This window comes from Pogonomyrmex barbatus, unplaced genomic scaffold (genome assembly GCF_055798465.1).
Source record: "Pogonomyrmex barbatus isolate J1 unplaced genomic scaffold, ASM5579846v1 scaffold14, whole genome shotgun sequence".
NCBI classification, from domain to species: Eukaryota; Metazoa; Arthropoda; class Insecta; order Hymenoptera; family Formicidae; genus Pogonomyrmex; species Pogonomyrmex barbatus.
Genome location: NW_028297110.1, coordinates 4,070,588 through 4,092,174, shown reverse-complemented (window position 1 = coordinate 4,092,174; position 21,587 = coordinate 4,070,588). Strand labels below are relative to the sequence as shown.

Sequence of the window (21,587 nt, the reverse complement as noted above, 5' to 3'; positions counted from 1 at the left end):
GTGTGATTTTATTAACATTTTCATCACATTTTCTAAATATCGTCACGATATATCATAACGGAGAAAAAAAAAGAGAAAAATTAAAATTCTAAACACGCTCTATTCTATTCGAAATCCCACGAGAGTGGCGAGACGAGAAGAACCTCACGGATGCCGAACGTACGGGCGCGGGGACCCCCTCCCCCAGATATCGGAAGAGATCGGGACGACACTCTGCTGGAGACCCTCGGTAGAGATCTCAGGCCCGACAATGAATACCTATTAAAACGGTGTGAAACAATGCGCTGCGTCTTTCGCGCGCGTGCGAGTCTCGTCTTACGATATCGCAGCGGCTGCGGCAGCAGCGGCTGCTGCTGCAGCAACGGCAGTGGCCGGCAACAGCAGCGACGCAACAGCAGCAGCAACAAGAGCGCTAAGTGGAAGGAAGCCTGGACCACAAGCTCGCGCGCGGGCTCCAGTGATATACTGCGAGATCCGCGATATCACGCGGAGGTAGCCAGCAACAGCAACACGTACACACGAGCGAGCGAACGAAGCAGCGTCACGGAGAAGGCGTCCTCCTCCGCACGTTCAATCCGGATTCGTGCCCGTGCATTACCTTGCATACGCTATTGCGCCCCCCCCCCCTCCCCTCGGTATATCTGCCATCTCGCTTCCTCGCGTCCTCTCGAAACGAGAATCGAGCCGTTCTCAAGCGACTCGCGCGTACGACCATCGACTGTGCTCTGTGTGATGCCCACCTTTTCCGCTAATGGACTCTTTCCCACCCGTTCCTCCTCCGCTTGTGCCAGTCCCTTTCGGAGGAAATATGCGTTTAGCGTCGCGTATGCGTTTAGCGCAGCAGTCGTATGTCTAAGGTTAATTATCTTTGTTTGCAAAATCAAGAGCTCTGGCTTTTCTCTTCGAAAAATTTTAGAAATTTTGAATTTTCATTTCAAAAAGAATTCTCGCGACGAGAAATATAATAAATAGCAATTCAATAGTGTATAAGTGCTAATTTTATATTCTTTTTTAAATAAAAATTGATAATTTAAATAAAAGATTTATGATACTTTCTTGAATCTTTTGCTATAGCTATTATACTTTCGCGTGAAAAAATTTTAGAGACTAAATGTAAAAATAGTTAATTAAATCAATCTAATCAAAACTAATTTTATAAAAAAAATGTTGCTTTGAACGTAAGAATATTATAATTATTTTGTATCATTGTATTAAAAATTTTAGAAAATGTGGGAGAGATATACTTCAAATGATACTGACGCAATTCTAAACACACACACACACACACACACACACACACGCGCGCGCACACACACACACACACACACACAAAATTTTATTTTTCGCTTAGCTTGGTAATCCCTGGAATAAAATCAATGAGCTCGATTTCGTGTTGGCGCAAAAGTCACTTTGTTCGTCGCGAGATTGAAAACAAGGGACGAAAGCACGATGGCGGATAATGGTAGAGGAAGAAGACGAGAGCGTCTACCCATTATTCCGCGGAGATTCTTCGATTGGCCCTACCTGATTGCGATTGCAGATGAGATTGCACACCCGTGGTGCAGGAAGGCGTTCTCTCGCTCAAGTTGCATAATTTCTGCATAGCAGCCGAACGTATTATTCATGGGAGCGAATCAGTTCTTTTATTCTCTTCAAGCATGACGTACAATAAAAAAAAAATCGCTTTATTAAAAAAAAATCCTCATCAAATATGAATAGAATAAACTGTAATAAACTGTATAAGGATTAACTGTCACTCACATAAATCCTTTTTTCGTTATAATATTATTAATTGTATTATTAAATAATATCGCTTTTTTATATTTTTTATTTTAATATTTTTGTCACATAATTTTAATTAATTCTTAAATATTTCTAAATTGTATTCTTCTTTAGAAATTTTTATTGCGGATAATATTGTTTTTTTTTCATTGTTTTATTGTACTTTATTAAAGAATTTGATTTCAATACTTTCATTCCCGTACAATGTGCAAAATAAGATTTTGCTATTAAGCTATCGACCAATGGATTGTGGAAGAATGATGGGTGAATTTATGGACCGCGCATTGTTTCCGGATTATATTGTCTTGAAAATGTAACGAGTATCTCGCGTGCTAACAGAAGATGGTGAATAGATGTCTTCTAATGAGCTATAGCGCATAGCTACAACTTAAAATATTTATTGTCGGTGTTCTACATTATTTCAGTAATAATAATGTATAAACGACGATAATAAATTAATAAATTGCAGTCCTATTAATTCCGTTTCAGATATATTTAATACGATATAACAGTAAAATTAGTAATTAATCGATAAGCGCGTAATGTTCCTTGAACATAAATAGTTGAAATGATATCAAAGTAATTTAAATGGATTCCTGAACGTACGCGATAAATTTTAGTAAATTGTAAAATATGCGTGCACTATTTACTTGGGTAAAATCAAAGTATAGCGTACGTGATAAATTGCGATAATATACGCGCACGATATAACTCAGAATACTTACCTTGAAAGTAGCTCTTAGTGCGGAGGTAGCTTACGCTGAGTCTAAGGATGCTCAGTCGATCCAGCTTGCTGAGAATATTTTGCTCGAAAGGAAGTAACGATGCCAGCGTATCCAGCTCGGCATTTAATCGTTCTCGATGCCGCTTGCTGGGATTCGACTTTGTCACTCCGTCTTTCTGTGGTGGTTTTAAGCTGTAACAGGACAAATAAGTTCGTTATGTAATACGTGTAATCGTTAAATTAATTTGAAAAAATAAAAAAAAAAGAGAAAATTTTGAAGATATAGAGTCTTTCATGAATGTAATAAAATCAAAGATAGAAAAGATTTTCCGAAAATAAATAAATAACAATAAATGTATTAAAAATAAATGTATTAAAAATAAATGTATTAAAAATAATTTTATCTTTTCTAATTGAAACTTTAAAATTTATTCGATAATGTACAATCAAAATAAATTATTTGAAAAATTATTGTCCAACAATTGTTGTAATTTTGATACTCTATTGATAGAAAAGAAATTTTGAATTATCCAAAACATAATCAGCTTTCAGAAAGCTCTGAGAAACTCTGAGATCGCGAATACAAATGCAGTGGAGCGTCGCTGTAAGTGTCCCGATGACGCGTTGAAGCTTGCTAAAAATAAAGCTGTTTTAACGCGCGGCAATCAACGATCTCGCTGGTCCGTGGCGATGAGGGTTCAATAACCAGCGGACTTTTGTTCCGAGTTTCACGACTAGAGGATTAACTTTAATAATCAATTCGCGGCGGAACAGCGGCACGCCGACCGTTATGTGCTCGCGGATTTACATTTTTACTCTTCATTACCGGAATCAACGTGCGCTTCTCGTATCGTTAACAACAGGCGGGCCGTGTCTCGCAGGATTTCGATAATTAAAAGTTACCGGTGTGCCAGCCGGCCTGATTGACACCCTGCCGACACGTATGCGCCTCCGCTCCAGTCCACTTATCCTTAGGCAAGGATATACCTGCCAGGCTCGTAACTTGAAGTATTTACACCCTCGAGCGGGTCGCTCGATTCGTAAAATGTGCGAGTTATTTAGTAGCTATGACAGTGGTAATTGACAAGTACAGCTACTACTTGGTGGCCTGACTAGCACATTGACATAAATATTTTAGAGAAACGAATGCCTTTGATTTTCCTTATACCACGTTTAAAAAGCAAATTTAAATTTCTATGAATGAATTTTAAACTTTTAAAATTTAAAATTTTTTGTTTACTAATTGTATAATTCGTAATTAAATCGTAACAAATGTAAATTTATTAAAAAACCTTATTTTTACGCATGTAGTGCAATGTAGTGCATTTTACAATTCCGTTCCAAAATTCCAAAATTCCGTTCGAGCATTCCAATTTTTATCTTTGACCACAAATATATCTTTTCTTTTTTTAATTCCAAAACTCAATTCGTTTATTGACTCTCGTTGCATTTAATGCACCGTAAGTCATGTCGTTAACAACTTTGTGGATTTTCCGACGGCGTCATTGACTACTCGTGGAATTAATATGCAAAATAAAATTTTATGCATCTGACTGCGGACTATTTGTTTAATTGAAGCGTTCGCCATGGGAAATGGCGAACACGTCGCGGAACGAGTACGGAATACTCTTGGTCCCGTCAAAGACACCGCGCGGCCGCGCGATGGCCATTCTCCCGCAGGCCTATACTTAGGAATAATTATTATTCTTACGCGGTATACATATATATTTAACGGCCTTTGCGCGGCTTTTACTTGCGCTGCCCCGAGGAGCTCGCCAAGGCTGCGCAAGAAAACGAGATGGACACGTCGGAATGGTTCGCGGCCAGGACCAGTTCTTATCGCGGGTTATTAAGAAAATAGTGTTAATGAGATGTCACTGTGAGTGTTGCCGTCCGCTCCTAGAGATGCTTTGAAACTGACTGACCTGTTGTCTTTTGGCTTTTGTATGTGTCTAATATATTCTAATGTATTCGTATGTATATAAAAAAAATTAATAAATTAATAAATTAATAAATTAATAAAATTACATAAATTAACATCTGTTGTAAGAAAACTGTAACTGACAAAAATAACTTTCAATATTATTTTTCTATTTTGATTGCTTGGAAGAAGTATAGAAATATATATATCTTCTGTTTCATTATTAGATTTAATATATAAAATTTTTACAACATAAATAATTTTGTAAAAACACGCAATTTTTTTATTACATTACGTTACCTTTATAACTATGTCTGTTATTATATAAAATCTTAAATAGATACATGTCTTTAAAGGTGCGATAATTTCAATGCTAATATAAACCCATAACAAAAGAATGCATTGTAATATCAAAGTATTTGAGAATAACGAGATGTTGATACTAAAATTGACAATATAAACACATATAGCATATCATCACATATACAAACTGTTAAACTACGATCACTCAGTAGGGAAATTATCTTATACCCTAACAGGTAGGGAAAATACTTGGAATTTTATTTTTATCCCGTGAGACGTACTTTTGGTATCAAGATGAATTCATCAAATATAAGACATCATTCATTGAGAATTTTTAATTAGAATTTAAAAAAACTAATGCAATTCCATTCCGTAATATTCATCTCATCAAATAAATGTTATTAATGTTCATAATTTTATAATATACTAATCAATCAAGGATTCAACATATATCCTTATTATAATTTAAAAAAAATTCTGTAAATTTTAAATGTCTTGTTACTTTATACTCAACTTCATTATTTTTCTTATTTTATCCTCTCAGTATCCTGTGCTCGGAAGGACCGCTCCAAGGCAGTCTATAAAACTCATTTTTAGAAGCATACGAGTCCAATAGACCGGATGAAGAACGTGGAGTTAATACCGGACCCACGTATAGTCCATAATGCCGCGCCTGCCCCGTCCACGGGCCCACGGTAATTAGCTTTGTTTTATCGAGGAGGATGGAGAGGAAGGAAAACGAAACGTCCGGCGAAACACTAATAGCATTCGAATAGGATTATTCCTCGCGGACCTCCGTCACTCCTCGTCCCAGATAATGGATTTGGTGTCGTCTAATAATTAATAGAGTGCTTCTCGGCGTAGCCGTGTCGCACAGTATACGGCCGACAATCCCATTCATCACGCTTTCTAACCCCTAAGCATTTTAATTAATAGCGTCGCTTTTTTCGACGCGTATACTGCGTTTCTCGTTTACAATGATTCGCGGTTTCTAAGAACGACCGTACCTTCAGCCTCCAACGATTAAATTGTGAGTTGTCGATTAAAGAATTCTGTGAAATACACAATAATTCGATCTTCCGCTAGGTCTGATAGATTTGAAGAAACATTGCATGATAAAATATAATTTTTATCACGCTTAATTTTAATTTCTTTAGAATTAGAATTTAAAAAAGTCCAAAGGAAAGTGTTTGATGTAAAATGTTTAAACAATAGCTTCCAAGTTGTATAATAATTCAAAATTGATATAATATATAATATAATTATATAAGTTAATATTACATTAATGTTTATATATATAAATACCAAGAAATAATTTAGTTTATTTTGCAATGTCTTATTAAAGATTAAATAAATTTATAAATCTGTATACTTTATGTGCATTATTTATATACACTTAGCTAATTAATCGAGCGTTCTAATTGCATCATAAATGTCAAGATTATTCAAACGACGTGATATCGAGTGACATGAAGATAATACGATTTGGCCGAGGAATTTCACGGGGATAAGGTAAGACTATCGAAAGCGTCTATAGAAATAAGAAATCATGCAAACGTAACTGCGTACGATATGAATACAGACGGACCCTGGTACGATCATAGCTACCTCGGAAATACAAACGAGGCCCGACACTATGCCATTATCTGTAGATGCACGGTAACTGTACTACCTCGATGACAGATGGATAAAAAAATTATAGATCTGAAGAAACAACGCGACGCTTCCCATAATATCGCCTCAAGAATATATACTCTGTTATGCAATTGACATTTATTCGCTGTTGCACGAACACGAAATCGTTCTATCTGTTTGAGACCGTTTTCTTACCTGCTAATGGCTAACTCATATTGGAAACAAAGAAAACCCATCAAAGTGGTACATTACTTTATTTTTATGTGCACAATTAATTTTTAAGTATTTTAAATGAACACTAGTCGCGAAGTGAAATGCGTGTAAGAATAACGGTTGGATTATTCCGTCTTGAGTATTATCGATTATTTCGATCAAGCTAAAAATGACGCATGATTTTGGCTCAGTCAGGTAGGCCAGGTGATAACGTGTCAAGTCCTCGCGCCCCTTTCCGATAATCCACACGCATAACGCATTTGTAGCATTAGACCAGTTGCGTAGATGCGTATCGACTCCGCGAACCGTGACACTGTAACGCACTCGAAACATACGTGTGTGTGTATATATACTTCAGACTCCGCTTAATGGCCGGCAATGTTGCCATGGTCGTTAAGGAAAGGTCTCCTGGCAATTTTCATCCCGGAGCACTACTAGAGTAATTTTCGATGACGTTTTCCTGGAGAGACCTGAGGTTCACCGACTTTTCGAAGAAAATCACTCCGTGCTGAGCCGACAAAAATGCATCATGTACGAACAAAATGCATGTCTTACGAAAGCGAAGAGGAAAACAAATTGAGAAATAGTGCAATTTATTAAAGCGTCTTTTTATATTTACGTACGTTTTTTAGAGAAAGACAATTGAAACTTTCACGAGAAAATTTACGATTCGTTATTACAATATGTATAAAAACTTAAAAAAACGTAGAAATTTTTTATAAAAAGAAATAGCAATGCAAATGTATAATAACTAAATGAAAATAAGATAGATGATTCTCGAAAGCGCCGAAAAACGTAATAGGTAACCGATTGTTCGATTAGAAATTGTAAATTAATCGCATTCTCCTGCCGGCTAATTCCGTAAGCGACTGACTGATTAGAATTAAATAACATGAGTTACAAGGTGGCGCGTTCAGACGGTCGGAAGCTCTCACCGCACGCCATCCTCGAATCCATCAGGCGGGTAAATCCCAGTCAAGGTTGCCTCGGTGCTCGCATTAAAGTCTGTTTTGTACATTGCCATCCTTCGCGCGCGCGCGCGCGCGAAAAGCGGAAGACCGGTGGACAAAGAATGGCCGATGACTCGGAACTATGATCGGTCGATATTTTAAGAGCTTCGAATAAAATCACGCGGAGAACAATATGAGAGAAGAAAAAAGTGACAGCCACCTCGGAGGAGAAAAGAAGATTCAGGTTTTTCCCTGAAATTCCTCATCAATTTAAATCCTCTACTGCCAAAACATAAATCTTTATGCAAAAAGATCGAAAACTATTCTTGTAATATTTTGAAATAAATAAATAATCACGTTTTATTTATGTATCGTGTTCTCTTCTACCTGATTCCTTATTAATTTATCTCTCATTCTACTGTATTATTTAACCTTTTATACATCTAATTCTTCAATTGTACCCGATGTATTCGACATATATACGATATTATTACGGTATTATACTCGTAATGATATAGTATTATTAGCTACGTTTGCTTATATGTATTTGCCGACGCTGCTCCGCGCCGAGGGTAAGAACTGGGGGATTGGTCGTTGAAACGAAGCTAAGAGATGCGCAGGCGCCACCGAGGGTGGGTCCACTATGGATTTTCGAGGGTAGATACACCGGCGGTCGAGTTCCGGGGTGGCAGACAGCATGGGGTAGCAATGGAAGCTCCCACCGCGGGAGGGATGATCACCCCGATAGCCGCCGCGTACGAGGGTGATGTATACCCTCCTCGAAGAGAGCGCAAGCAGGGTGGAGGAAAAAGCTACCTGGGAGTGCTCGGCTTCGACCTTGGACCGATCCCTTCTCACGTGAGAGAGGCCGATGGCAGCTAAAATGGAGCACGTTGTCTGTCGTTACCGAAAGATGGATTATAAATGGAATCGTGCGTTCGCGACTAGTTAGCTGGTAAACTATTAATGTATCAATTGCTTAATTTAAGCAAGAAGAAGAACACGTTTTTTCATCGAAATAATCATTGAGTCTGTCAATGAATGAACACAAATAGACGAGATGATAAATAAAATATAAAATTTGTATCATTTATATTCTTTCAAAAGCATAAACATAATGTTAATACATTTTAATTTTGATATAGTATTAAGCTATAAAAATAAATTATCGAAATTAAATGAAATAAATTTTCTGTCAGGTAGAAAATGTTTTATATAAACTTAATAGTATTTTAGGGTTCAAATCGTGATTAATGTTATATCGATATTATATTATAATTTTAAATTAACGTGCAGACGAAAAGAGCAAGGAGCTTTGTGTGTCTTTATTGACTGATCTGAAATGAATTATGCATGCTGAAATTTCACCATCGCAGTTAATTACATTTTACGCGTCACCGGCTTTTCGTATTCCGTGAGAGACGGAGAACCGATTTTATCGAATTAGATCCTACGGGACGATATCGTAGCTATCGGTCACGTGGAAAATTATGACTTGCTTTACTATGGATAATGGTTCAGGTGCTTTTCAGAGGCCGGTTCGCGATAATTACATTCTAATGGAAAAGTGAAAATTTCGTTCCACCGGAAGTGACACGCGCAGCCGGCTGTCCATCGCCTTAAAAAATATCCGATATTGCATATTCACATAAAATAAAAAAGAGCCCAGAGAATCCATCAAGAATAAAAAATAGCCCAGAAGTTAACGTATGCATTCCAACTTGAAAATACATTTCATTATTTTCAGTTATATTTTCTATCAATCTTTTCGTATCAATTTCGTATCAATTTCGTATCATATTTCTTCGTAGATATAAAATCAAGTTAGGAAAAGTCATTCTATATCGACTCTAATAATAAAATAAAATATATTAAATATTTCTTTACAGTACAATTTTTTATTAATTTTATTTCTTCAAAACAAGTTTATAAAGAATCAATATTTATTAATATAAAATTATCTTGTCACTACTCGTCTCATTTGCAGCAATAAATCAGATATACCTATTTCTTATCTGAAACTATCACCGAATTGTGTGAAACGAACGACACACACAAATATCGTAATAGACAATTGTCGTGGTCTATTACGAAAGCTATTTAATGGTTCGTAACTGACAGATCTGAACACGAAGTATTGAATCTAATAAGCGACTATCTGCAGCGCGATCCGAGGTCGATAACAATACATTGAATTCACGACTGCATCCGTTTACCCGGTTCAAAAAAATTCTCCCAGCGTTCATCATGTCGCATTGAGCCCGTTTAGAAAACCATTGCATATTACGGTAAAAACGCTTAATCCTGTTGTAAAATAAAAATTATAAGCACCCGCTATAAGTTACCGCTATTGTCACATAAGTATCTTTCATCATGTCACAAAAGATAAAAGAATGTTAAAAAAACATATTCTTGTTATCGCGATATATTATCAATAAAATTGATATTAATCCCGCGTTGGAAATCAATCGTGTATGCAAATAAGATATATTATAGATATTCTTTTTCATATTTAAAAATTATAAATATGAATATTTCAGTAAGACTGTGCGAATTTTTGTCTGAAAAATAAATATTAAAAATTATACATATTTTTCTGTTTTGTTTTATGAAAACAAATTCGAGAAAAACAGCTTATTATCCGTGTTAATTTAATTTGCTATTTTGCTGATTTTAAAAAGTGTAGAAACTAAGTAAATTTAAAAATTCTCGTTATTTTCCTTAGGAAATTGTATTAATTTGTACAAACAAGATGAGGTTTTTCTTAAAAGTCTTCCGTTTCGCGAATAAAAAGATACACGTAACTAGCTCTGTAAGGATGGACCTGCTAATGAGTAACGAGCATTCTTAATAAATTGCGAAAATTGCTATTTACCTAGCTCTACAAAATCATTTCTCGCGGATCAACCATGCGTGGAGCGTGAAAACGCATTCCACGTATCGTTAGCGGTGCAGATCCCGTTTCCAGTCCACATAACACAAAATATTCTACACAATTTACTTCACATATATTTTTCACTGCAAAAAATTCATAAAATCCGAAATAACGTCATAAAAGTTCATTTATCAATGTCCTAATCACAGCCAAAAAATTATTTAATCAAAAATTATCCATTACATATCTTATGAGTTAATACAATATAGATTTAAAAAATTAATCAATTTATTACATCATAACTCATTTGTATATAAAATATCCATCAAAAGATCTAATAATATGCCATCTCTCGATGTAACAATAAATCTTTCAAATTTGATACGTATTCAAAATTAGTGTGCTTTCTAAAAAGCAATCATTTATTATTTATATTTTAATATTAAATTTCTATTAAATTTCTATTTCTATCAATTATATTTTAAAATTTCTATTCCATTTATATTTTAATATTAAATTTCTATTTTTATCACATGTCGCGTGTGATCATTCATCCTGCGAATGGGGCGCTTGACCAGAACGGATTACACATAGCAGAAAGCACCAGCCGCATCTCGTCCGCGCGGCCGTCGCAATTAATTTCGCAATCGCGGCGATTATAATAATTAACTTTTAGGAAGCCGAGGCGGAATGTTCCACGACGCTCTGGTTCGGGACGACTCTTCCGGCGGCGCTTGCTACGTATATATAATAAACATGCAGCACACCGTACGTCTTCCATACGTGCTAACGTATTTAATGCGGCGCGCGTGTAACGAGAGAACGAGAGATGCTTTATGCTCCCGTTAATATCACGCGCGCCCGGGAATATCACGTATAATATGCCGATTACGCCGCGAATCGTACGCCATTATGTGCGGCGCGGGCCGTTGGTCGCGCTGGAGAGGATCCTGCCGATTAAGCTCTAACAGGATACAGAATTCTGTGTTCTATGCAAATGCAAATCAACCTCGGAATCGCTACTTCTACGCTTACGTTTGAGATACATAATCTTCAAACGTTCATTTTCTTAAATTATCTCTTCTACCTCTTCATTTTCCGCGACTTATTAATATGTTAATTCTAATTGCTTGGATTCTGTCTAGATCTAATCTAGATTGGAAATAGATCAATATCTATTTAGGAAGGAATCTATTTATCCAATAAAAAGTTCCCTGAATGAACATTTCGTTACGTGTATCATGTTTATTTATGTTATTGTACTTAGTAATGCGATACTGATTATAATTGCAGCATAAAATCGCTATAATTTTTACAGGCAATAATTTGTATAGCAATCTTGCTTAATATAAAAAGAAAATAGTCACGAATGTTTTATAACAGTCCAAAACAAATGCGCACGGAAATAAAATAATAATTATCATAATTACTCTTTTATGATAATTATCGCTCTTTTTAATTTTAAAAGAAAAAAGAATTTATCAAACTGTCTTTAGTATAAATTATAAAGCAATTATCCTAAATTTATATATAAATTTAAATATAAATTTAAAAAGAAAAATGATATTCTTCAAATAAATTAAATTTAATAAATAAACTTTATTGAAGTAACTTTTTAAAAATTCTTAATTCTTAATAATTAAATAATTTTTAAACAATAAATCTTTAAATAAATTTAATTGATGTTACTTCTCCTCGAGAATTAAAAATGGAGAAAGAGAAAAAAGATTACGAAAGAAAAATACTAAATACAAATTTACATCGTGCCAATCGTGTATATGCACTAAAGCAGATGTCGAATTTTAATTTATGTCAAACGGAAACTGTCACTCCGATTCTATTGCGGAGAAAAAGACGCGCCGCGCCGCGACAACCGGAGCCTCCCTGCGTCTAATGCGGCAGCCTTATGCGGCATCGTGGTTGCGCGCCTACGATGCGCGTACGTATCTCTCGCACGACGCTATGTAGAGCGCGTAACTAGCGTGACAAACGGAATTATTATGCCAGCACAAGCGCGTTATCGGAATGATGCGTACCGCGGTGCCGGAACTAATTGAGTATAGGAGCCGCGACATTTTATCGCGGGGCATCGCACTTTGGGACGATCGACGCGCGAATTCGGATCGACGCGATATCGCGGATCTTTCGTCGCGGAGCTTCCGATAAATAATGTTAATAATTGAACTAGGCATTACATGTGAAAGAGACTCCGATACCGCCATTCATTTCGTTATCTTACTCAACTTGTTGATTTCTATCTGAAAGAAACATGCTCGTGTTTGAATTATACAAACATCGAAACGTTTTAAATTTACGTTAAATTTAGATATACGATTTGGTAATAATAATCTAAAATAAAATATACGTTGTAAGTTAAGATTCTTGTGTATAAATGCGCGATGTCAGGATGTAAATTCTGTGACTTTTTTATCTTATTTGCGAATTACAGGATCAGTGATCATCCATTACGCGTTATCGATGCGAACTTACTTGAGAAATTATTCCGGTCTGAACATGATTTTCAGAATACGAACCGCCCATACATCAACTCGTTATCCACTTCTCATTATCCGTCGCATTTAACATTAAATTACACCACATCAATTCACGACAAGCAGCAAAAACGTTCGCATCGCTCTCGCACATTTTTCGAGTATAATTCGCTCATTCCCGCTCGATAAGAGAACATTTCGTTTAAGAGATATATCCCTCTCGAGAAAGATATTTCGGCATTTGCAGAGAACTGATAAGTAATTAAATATGTTAAATAATTTTGAATACAAAAAGAACATAGTAATAGTAATTTATAATATACAATAAAAGAAAACTAAACTGAATTAATATATAATTAGTTTCACGCATAATTTTAAACAAAGCGTGAGCAAAGATTAAATCAACATTTACCTTAAAAACATTTCAAACATTTTTCAAACAAATATCTTCGCTAATGTGAAAATTATGTACAGTAACAATGCATGTTCCTAATACATACGTAATAGCATTTCTTCCTTCTAGGAAAGAGCTCTATGATTTCGCGCAACGTTTCGAGCATTACAAATCGAAAGGAACATTTTTGCGAATTTCTCGTAATTGTTGATTCGGTAGACATTGCCGTTCATAATGTTTCGAGCATACGTGCGTGCGTGTGCGGGGAACGCAAAATACAACCTGACGCATACGAAGGTTTCGTGCCGATCGCCGGCTGCAATTGCATTCTCGATGCTGGACAGCGTATTGTTTGACGTCGCGGCTGAAAACCACTAATTCGGGTGTTTCGGGCATTCGGCACGGCATATGGCCGATTGTTTGGCACAGGATGTCGAAAGTTGTTCCGCTGCCAAAGTCACTTTCTTTCCTTCTGGTCGATACTTACGAAACTTTACGTCCGACTCGAAGCCGACGCGACGCGTTTCCGTTGCGCTTTTTTCTTTTCTCCGTTTTTTCTTTTTCTTTTCTCTTTTTACAGACGCGATGGAAGAATAGACGAATCACACGGTCTGTATGCCTCAATGTGTTTTTCTTTTTTTTTTTATACGCGGAAAACCTGCACCTTCGTATGCAAAATAAATTTTGCATTGTAAAATCCCTATTGTAAGTAAAACAAATGGAAAATATGAATCGATAAGGGCAGTGCGTGGGAACAAATTAATCACGACTGATTTCAATAATTAATAAAACACGGAAATACGTTACTTAGAGATCGCAAATTAGACGTCACTTCATTTTTTAGCTAGGCACGCCTACGAAACAAAAAATCGACAGGATCGCGCGATAATTACGGATGTGTGAAGAGATAAAAAAGACGATTTCCGGTATCTTCCTTCGCAATTTTCATGATCAATCACATTCGAGTTACGACGCTTTCGTAAGAAAAAAGGGCGTAGTAGACGAGCGATAGCTGAGAGAAAAAAAAATGGGGAAGGCTACTGGATACTCTTGATAGGGTAACGGTAGGATAAATTAAAGTCAGATTAGGGCAGCTTCAGAACATGGCCGTGTGTCTACCTGGAGCACACTTAAAAAGTCATTAGCGGATATTGGGCTGTGCCATTTCTCCCACACTCCATGTTCGGTCAACGCAGCGAAATAACGCGGTTCGTAATTCCCCTCGTGCGCTTCCTCATAAAAATTAGAAATATATTATTCCCGTAAGAAAAAGCAACATGGTTCGATTTTTATTGATCGCTTGAATCTATCTTACAAATCTTGCCGTGTTTAATATAAAATTCTAGCGACGCTCACTTAGCAGCGTAACTTATTTTAATATGACAATTTGCATATTTTAAGATATTTCGAAAACTCTTGTCTTCCTCGGCCAAAACGACTACAATGTATAAAACGATAAGAACCTAACATAAAATTCAAGCATAAAGTGATAAATATACAAGAAGTTCATTAAACTGCCTGCTTTCTCACGGCACGCTGAAGCAGAAGAGGTTGAAGATCGCTGAAACGAAGTCTCCCTTGCATTTGAATGCAATCCACGAGTTGTTCGTTAGATACTGCTGATTTAAATTCCGCGATGGCAACTATCGAAAAGACGAGTGATCCCGAGAAGGGCTTGGTAACTGCTGAGGAGCACCCGAATACCTGAATACATTACTCGATGGAATGCTAATTGTGAGGCATTTATTACGCGTACACGTTAATTACCGGACCCTTAATTTCACATAAATCTTTTTTTTTTTCATACTTGCAAATTGAATTTTTCTCAGCTGTACATTTATACTCGTACAATTTTGCTCAATTATAAACAATTATAATTGATAAATTTTCGAGACGAATTTTGCGTTGGCATTAAAAAGATCATTTTTATAGTATAATAAAGATAGAGTATAAAAATTTCTCTAGAGATAAAATAATCCGTGTTATTGTTTACGGCTAGCAATTTCGAATTTTGTACCGATAATTAAATTTTAAGATACGTAAGTATTTGTAAATTTATAGATCGTTTTAAAGGTCGTTGTAGTAATTGCAGCTTTATGTCTGCTTATCGGTAAATCCGTAGGGCGCGAGAGTTGCAATACGCCGATTTACGCCGCGGCAGCTGGCGGCGAGTTGATTATTGCAGAAATCGAAGATATCGCGGCGAGGAGATCGGTGCTCAATTCCGTACAATTAACGAAGATCCGTGAAGCCTTTCTGCAGGACGTCCCACGCCTTCTGGCTTTGTTTACGATGCTACGCTTGCGACGTTATTTCCTCCTCTGATTCCTATCGGCCATTTCTCGCCGCGCCACGACACCACGGATTTTGCACGGATTTTCCGCCAATAGGATTTCTCCGAGCAAATGCCGTGCGACATCACAATGTGAAAATTGTAATTTAATGTAAGACGCGATATTAATTGTCATTGCTATGCATAATCTATAAAGGGGACAATATAAGGCCTCTTCCCCCAATCCGCTTTAAAATCATTTTCTTACAGAAACTTTCTTAGAATGAAAATGTATGATATTTACACGGATACTCATATCTTATTTTTAAATCATCGCTATAATCGACCGTAATTTCTACTATATTGCTTCAAAAGAGCACAGATTTTTAGATAAAACAATTCGTATTGTACGTTCATAGCCAAAGCGAATAAAATAGTTCACATGAAAAATTAAGATAAGATATTTAAAATTGAAATAAAGTGCTAAACTATAAAGTGTTACTTAGATATAATTACACGTTCCAATTATTTTAATATCAAAACAAATTTGTTACGTAGAAATCATTAATTCAATGTGTTTTCCAAACTTTCTTTTCCGGCAAATTGTTAGAAAGTCTCTCTGATTCGTTTAACATTACTATGTTTGCAATTAATTTAATGAAATATGTCGATATAAAATATTGTTCATGCCCAATAAAACTTTTGATCAGAAATTCAATTCTCTGCATATGTATTAATACATTTAATACGTTTTAATATGTATTTAATACGTTTATTAAATTCGACTTTCTGAATGTTTTTTTTTTTTTTTTACATTCAGAATGCAACAGCATTAAAATTCACACTTCGAAGAAAGCAAAAGAATAAAAAATGCAAAAAAATGCAACAAAAATAATAAAAAATGCGAAAGAAAGCGTAGACAAAATAAGTTTGTGAATATTTAATTGCGTGTGATATGAGAGTCACTTCGTATAAAGTACATTCAATGATGAGATATTAATATCATTACGTGAATTTATTCAAAATTGAAAATAGTATTCGAAAAAGGTTTAACGATAAAAATTGATGAATCTCTCAAAATCGATAAATCTGTCACGCTGATCTTTAATCAGATATACTGGTTCAGATCAGATATACACGAATCGACTTCGTTATTTCTTAGGGAAAAGACAGCCTCCATGTTCGAAGTGGGTAGTTAATAAATTGTCTTTTCTTTGAATTTCTTGTTATTGGTAGAATTCCTACCTACTCGTGATCAAATCATGATCGTGATTTATCATTAAAAACGATTAAAGTATGAGCCTACAAATCGTATCAAATAATTCAAAATTTGATTAAAATTCTGAATCAAAATCTCCGACTAACTTTACAATTATAATTTGGATTAATTGCATTGATCCTGAACACTGATAAGAGTAATTAAGAATTACAATAATGTAATAACTTTTTATAATAAAGAACTAAAAGCAAAGATAAAACGATCTTTTTTATTCACAAGCAATCTGAGCAAAAGTGAGCAATAAAATTGCTTCGTTGCAAAATTATTTCGTTCTATCGCATGACGCAGCGTTACACTGGCGAATCCATTCAGACCGGCTTCTTTCTTCTTTCTATATTCTTTTTTTCTTTCTCTCTCTTTTCCTCTCTTTTTCTCTCGTGTGATCGCGCGACGGTATACCGAATTTCGAATTTCGATCGGGAGAATTTATAGTGACGCGTTCGCGAGTGGGGTTAGCGCCAATCCCTAGCTGACCGTGGGCCTCGCCCCATAGAGAGAAAGAGAGAGAGAGAGAGAGAGAGAGAGAGAGAGAGAGAGAGAGAGAGAGAGAGAGAGAGAGAGAGAAAGAGCAGCTCTGCACCCGTCGGGTTTTTCGGCAGTCGGAAGATTTGTGGAGCTTGCGTTCGAGACGATTTAGATGTTCATTTAATTTAGTCCTCGGCCCGCGATCGGCCACCGTGGGCCAGGCGGGATGTGCGCGCTGCCATTAAGAGCACCATGGGAAAAAGGAACGGCGAGACGTAATTTATATACACGTGTTCATGTTTCATTAAAATAATGTATCGGCCGGTCGCGGCCACGGCATTAATTCGTACCTCGGCGTGCACGATAATTATTAAATCACTTATATATCGAGTCCGCGCGCGAGGCCCAAGAAACTTTTCGCGTGTCTATAAGCCTGCTTCTCTCGCTCTCAGGTTCCCTTCTATTAACATTAATTTATTGTTAAATGAGGTTTAACTGATTCCCAGGCTTGATATTATATATATGAAATCCAGTCCACATACAAAGCTCCAGGGAACAAATTATCTATTTCCCTAAGCTTTTAAGTCGCAATATTTAATTTTATTAAATTAAAAAAATAAGTTGTCTGTGTTTTAATATCTTTATTTGAAAAAAAAAATGGACGCGGTGTAAAAAATCCGTTAGGTAAATGCATGTTGATTTATACATGTTATAAATATATATATATATATATATATATATATATATATATATATATGATGCAAGTAACGATAAGATGTACGCGAGAATCGAAAAATTAGGGGGTGGTCGAGTTGTTAAATCTATACGCTATTACATTAAATTGTTTCACACATTTGTTACGCAGTACTCCACGCGGGAATTCATTTCCGCAGGCTCCTGCAAAAAAGACGAGGTACAAACATCGGGGTTAAGTCGAGCCTCCTTTATAATCATGCGGAATAATTACTTCAGGTGATATATAATTCACCGTGTACATGTGATTTATTACGCATCACAACTGGCTAATCACCGTGCAGTATTTAACACTGGGCCAACGATCGTTTTTCAAATAAAACGCATACGATAATTGCGTTAATCTTAGCATTATCGAAGCATTTCCTATAACTGTATATTTGTATCTATAATATAAACTATATATCACATTTCGATCTTTGTAATAATCGTAGTTTAGATGCATATTTATGTCTTATGTGAGTATTTTTAACATCCTTTCTTTCCTCCTCTATATTTTGTCTAATAAATGCTTTTATAATAGAAATATCCTCATATTATAAAAGCATTTAAACAAAATATAAAAAAATGTTAACAATAGATTGAAATATAACATATATTTAATATATATTTATATATGATATAAATATCTCTATATATATATTTCAGGATAATATAAAATATATATAATATTCAGGATAATATAAAATATTTTTATATATGATATAAATATTTCTATATATATTTCAGGATAAAATTTGGATTAATCCTTAAAGTTATTGAGTAGTATTTTAAATGATCAAAAATGCTAACATTACAATTATTAATTATCATGCTTTTCAATAATCATAAGAATCAATGCTCTGGAAATTGATATATGTATACGGCTATTGAATATCCGTGGCTGAAAATGAGCCAAGCGTGCGATCATATCCATATGGATATATTTCGATAAGTATAAAAAACGATCGCGAGGCCGCATGATTTAGAAAGCGATATCGTTAATCAAGCAATCCCCAATTAGATGTCAGGTGCAAATGCATCGGCATCCGGCAACGTAAAAAGATAATGAATTCTAAATTATTCAAGCAGTTTTACAAATATAGAGAGTCGAGAATCTAATTATTCGTATATAGTAAAACAATATGTATACACGACGTACATACGAACAATAAAATTCCGAAAATTGCCAAAAAATATTGGATTTAATTACATTGTATTAAAAGGAGGTGTCTGAATTATAATTACGCCTTTTAACAAAATATTTCGTGTAATAATATTGTTAAATAAATAAATCAGCATATAAATTATATGCAACTTCCTAATGACACGTGTCATACAACACAACAAATAGAACTGCATTTGTTTGTCCCTTTGTATGTGTGAGTCTGTACGATTTATAATATCGAGCAAGAAATGCAGTTATACATTAAATCACACGCGGCGATTAGCACGGGACTCATTTACTCGTACATATGAGAGAAGTAGAATTAGGTGAATCCACGCAAACCGGTTCGTTTCACCGGCGAGCGCGCATTATCCACCTTTTGCTTATTGAATTACGAATAGTGGTTCTATATCGGCGTAATTACTAACCGTCTTGCTAAGCACATTATTAATGATAGCCAAGACGCTGCATATGTAAATATACCATGTAAATATACCATTCGTTTAATTAATGATTAGCTGATCTGATTTGATTATCTAGTAATAACGCAATTACATCGAAATAGATAAGCGTTATTTTTTATTAAGTAATTTATCATAGAATTACGCTACAAATTACACTACAAAATATATCGCATGAAAAGAATGAAGTAATTAAACTTGAGAATGCATATCGATTTTCGATTATGTATTCTATTTCTATGTAGACGCAATCTGAATCTTTCAATATATTGCTAATAATATGTATTTTCATTAAAAAAATTACTGGCATATTCAGAAACAAAATAATAATATTTTATCAGGCAGATCTTTTGTAATTAATTAAAAATCTAAATAATATTCATGAGCTCTTTTAGAATTTTTGCATATCATATTATTTCGATCTTCGATTTTCATAATTATGCTATGCAATATTGAGATATTGAGTATTTCAATTTACCATTACGATACTTGTACACCTTTTAATTTAATTATACTTTATTATAATTATCAGAATTTATATAATGTATTTAAGAAAGAATTAAATAAAACGAATAAAATAGACTAAAGTGAGGAGGGGCTTCGCGCATCTTCTGCACAAATAACATATGAGATTCATTCCATGTTTCTGTCTTCGTTCTAAATGCGATAATGAAGAGATCATTGGGATATGCAGTTCTTAATCAATTCTTTCGTACATACACGCACACATGGCTTAGTGCTACCGAATTCGTGTGACATAGTACAAGCAGTCCCGAACACGAACGTTCTGTCCGACGCGTGGAGAACAAAAAGCAAATCGGCTGACCTGAAGGGGGGAAATGAAAAGGGTAAAAGAGAACGATCTCAAATCCATTTATCGGGTGTTGGCCCCTTGCTTGTCGGCCTTTCACCGCCGGAGATTAGTGGTCCAGGCCTTTTCTCTCTCGTCCAACTTCCTTTTCCTTTTTTAGCTTTAGTTTTTTAAAAATTTCAGTATCATACCAATGTATAAAAACTCGGATTTTTTTCGATTTTATTACATCCTAAATAAATTCCTCATTTAAATATTAAAAATAAAATCTGCCAGAAGCAGAACCAATTTTTCATCAATCCATTTTTCAATCAAATATTTTTTTCATTATAAATAATAAAAAGAATGATGAAGAATTCAAAAACTATGTACATACAAAACATGTATGTATATATAGTACAAATTATTATTTGCTAATTATTATTTAATAATGAGCAAATATTCCTGCTAATACTGGGGGGGGGGGGGGTTTGCAAAACGTGCAATTCGCGAAGAAACTCGTAGGAGACTCGTAATTATACTTAATTAATTTGCCACTGACCGACGACATCCTCCGCCGGCAGAAAAACTCGAATAAATAAGAAGGACTGCTTGTATCGCGCGCCGACTGGAATTCACAGGTGTCAAGACGGAGTGAGATACATTTTGGACATCGCTGCCCCTTTTCCCCGGCAGACGGAAGGGCGGCGACGGTTTATCAATGTGCGATGCGTGGGTATACGTGAACAACGACCGAAAGTGCCATTCGTGGTGACTACCGTAGATGTAAATATCCTACGCGCCGCATTAACATACGTCCCCGCGGGCTCATTAAGAGTAAAATTAATTATCTAATGGAAACGTTTCTGTGCCGTGCCGTGAGATCCTCGCGCAGTCGCCCTTTCCCTCCTCTCCGCTTTTGGATACGGAAAAGCTGCGTCCGTTCGACGCAAAATTTATCGTTTGGCACGCCGGATGTCGCGATAAAAAGTACATTATAAGAAAATACAATTCTGCCTCTCTTTTTCTCTCAAGTATCTTAATTAAAATAATCTTAATTTCATGTGTCCATTGTTATATAAAATTTTAAATAATTGTTTTTTTTTTTTTTTTAAGAACATATTTTAAATA

At 35.4% G+C, this 21,587-nt stretch overlaps 1 protein-coding gene across 4 annotated transcripts in view; it reads right to left on the bottom strand.

Annotated features, from left to right (window-relative positions):
• Positions 1–21,587, bottom strand: part of ss (aryl hydrocarbon receptor spineless) — a 168,576-nt gene that overhangs the window by 102,965 nt on the left and 44,024 nt on the right. For all 4 annotated transcript variants that reach the window (XR_016138421.1, XR_016138423.1, XR_016138422.1 and 1 more), the window contains one exon: positions 2,508–2,698. The gene's annotated coding sequence lies outside the window, so the exon portion shown is untranslated. The remainder of the gene's footprint in view (positions 1–2,507; positions 2,699–21,587) is intronic.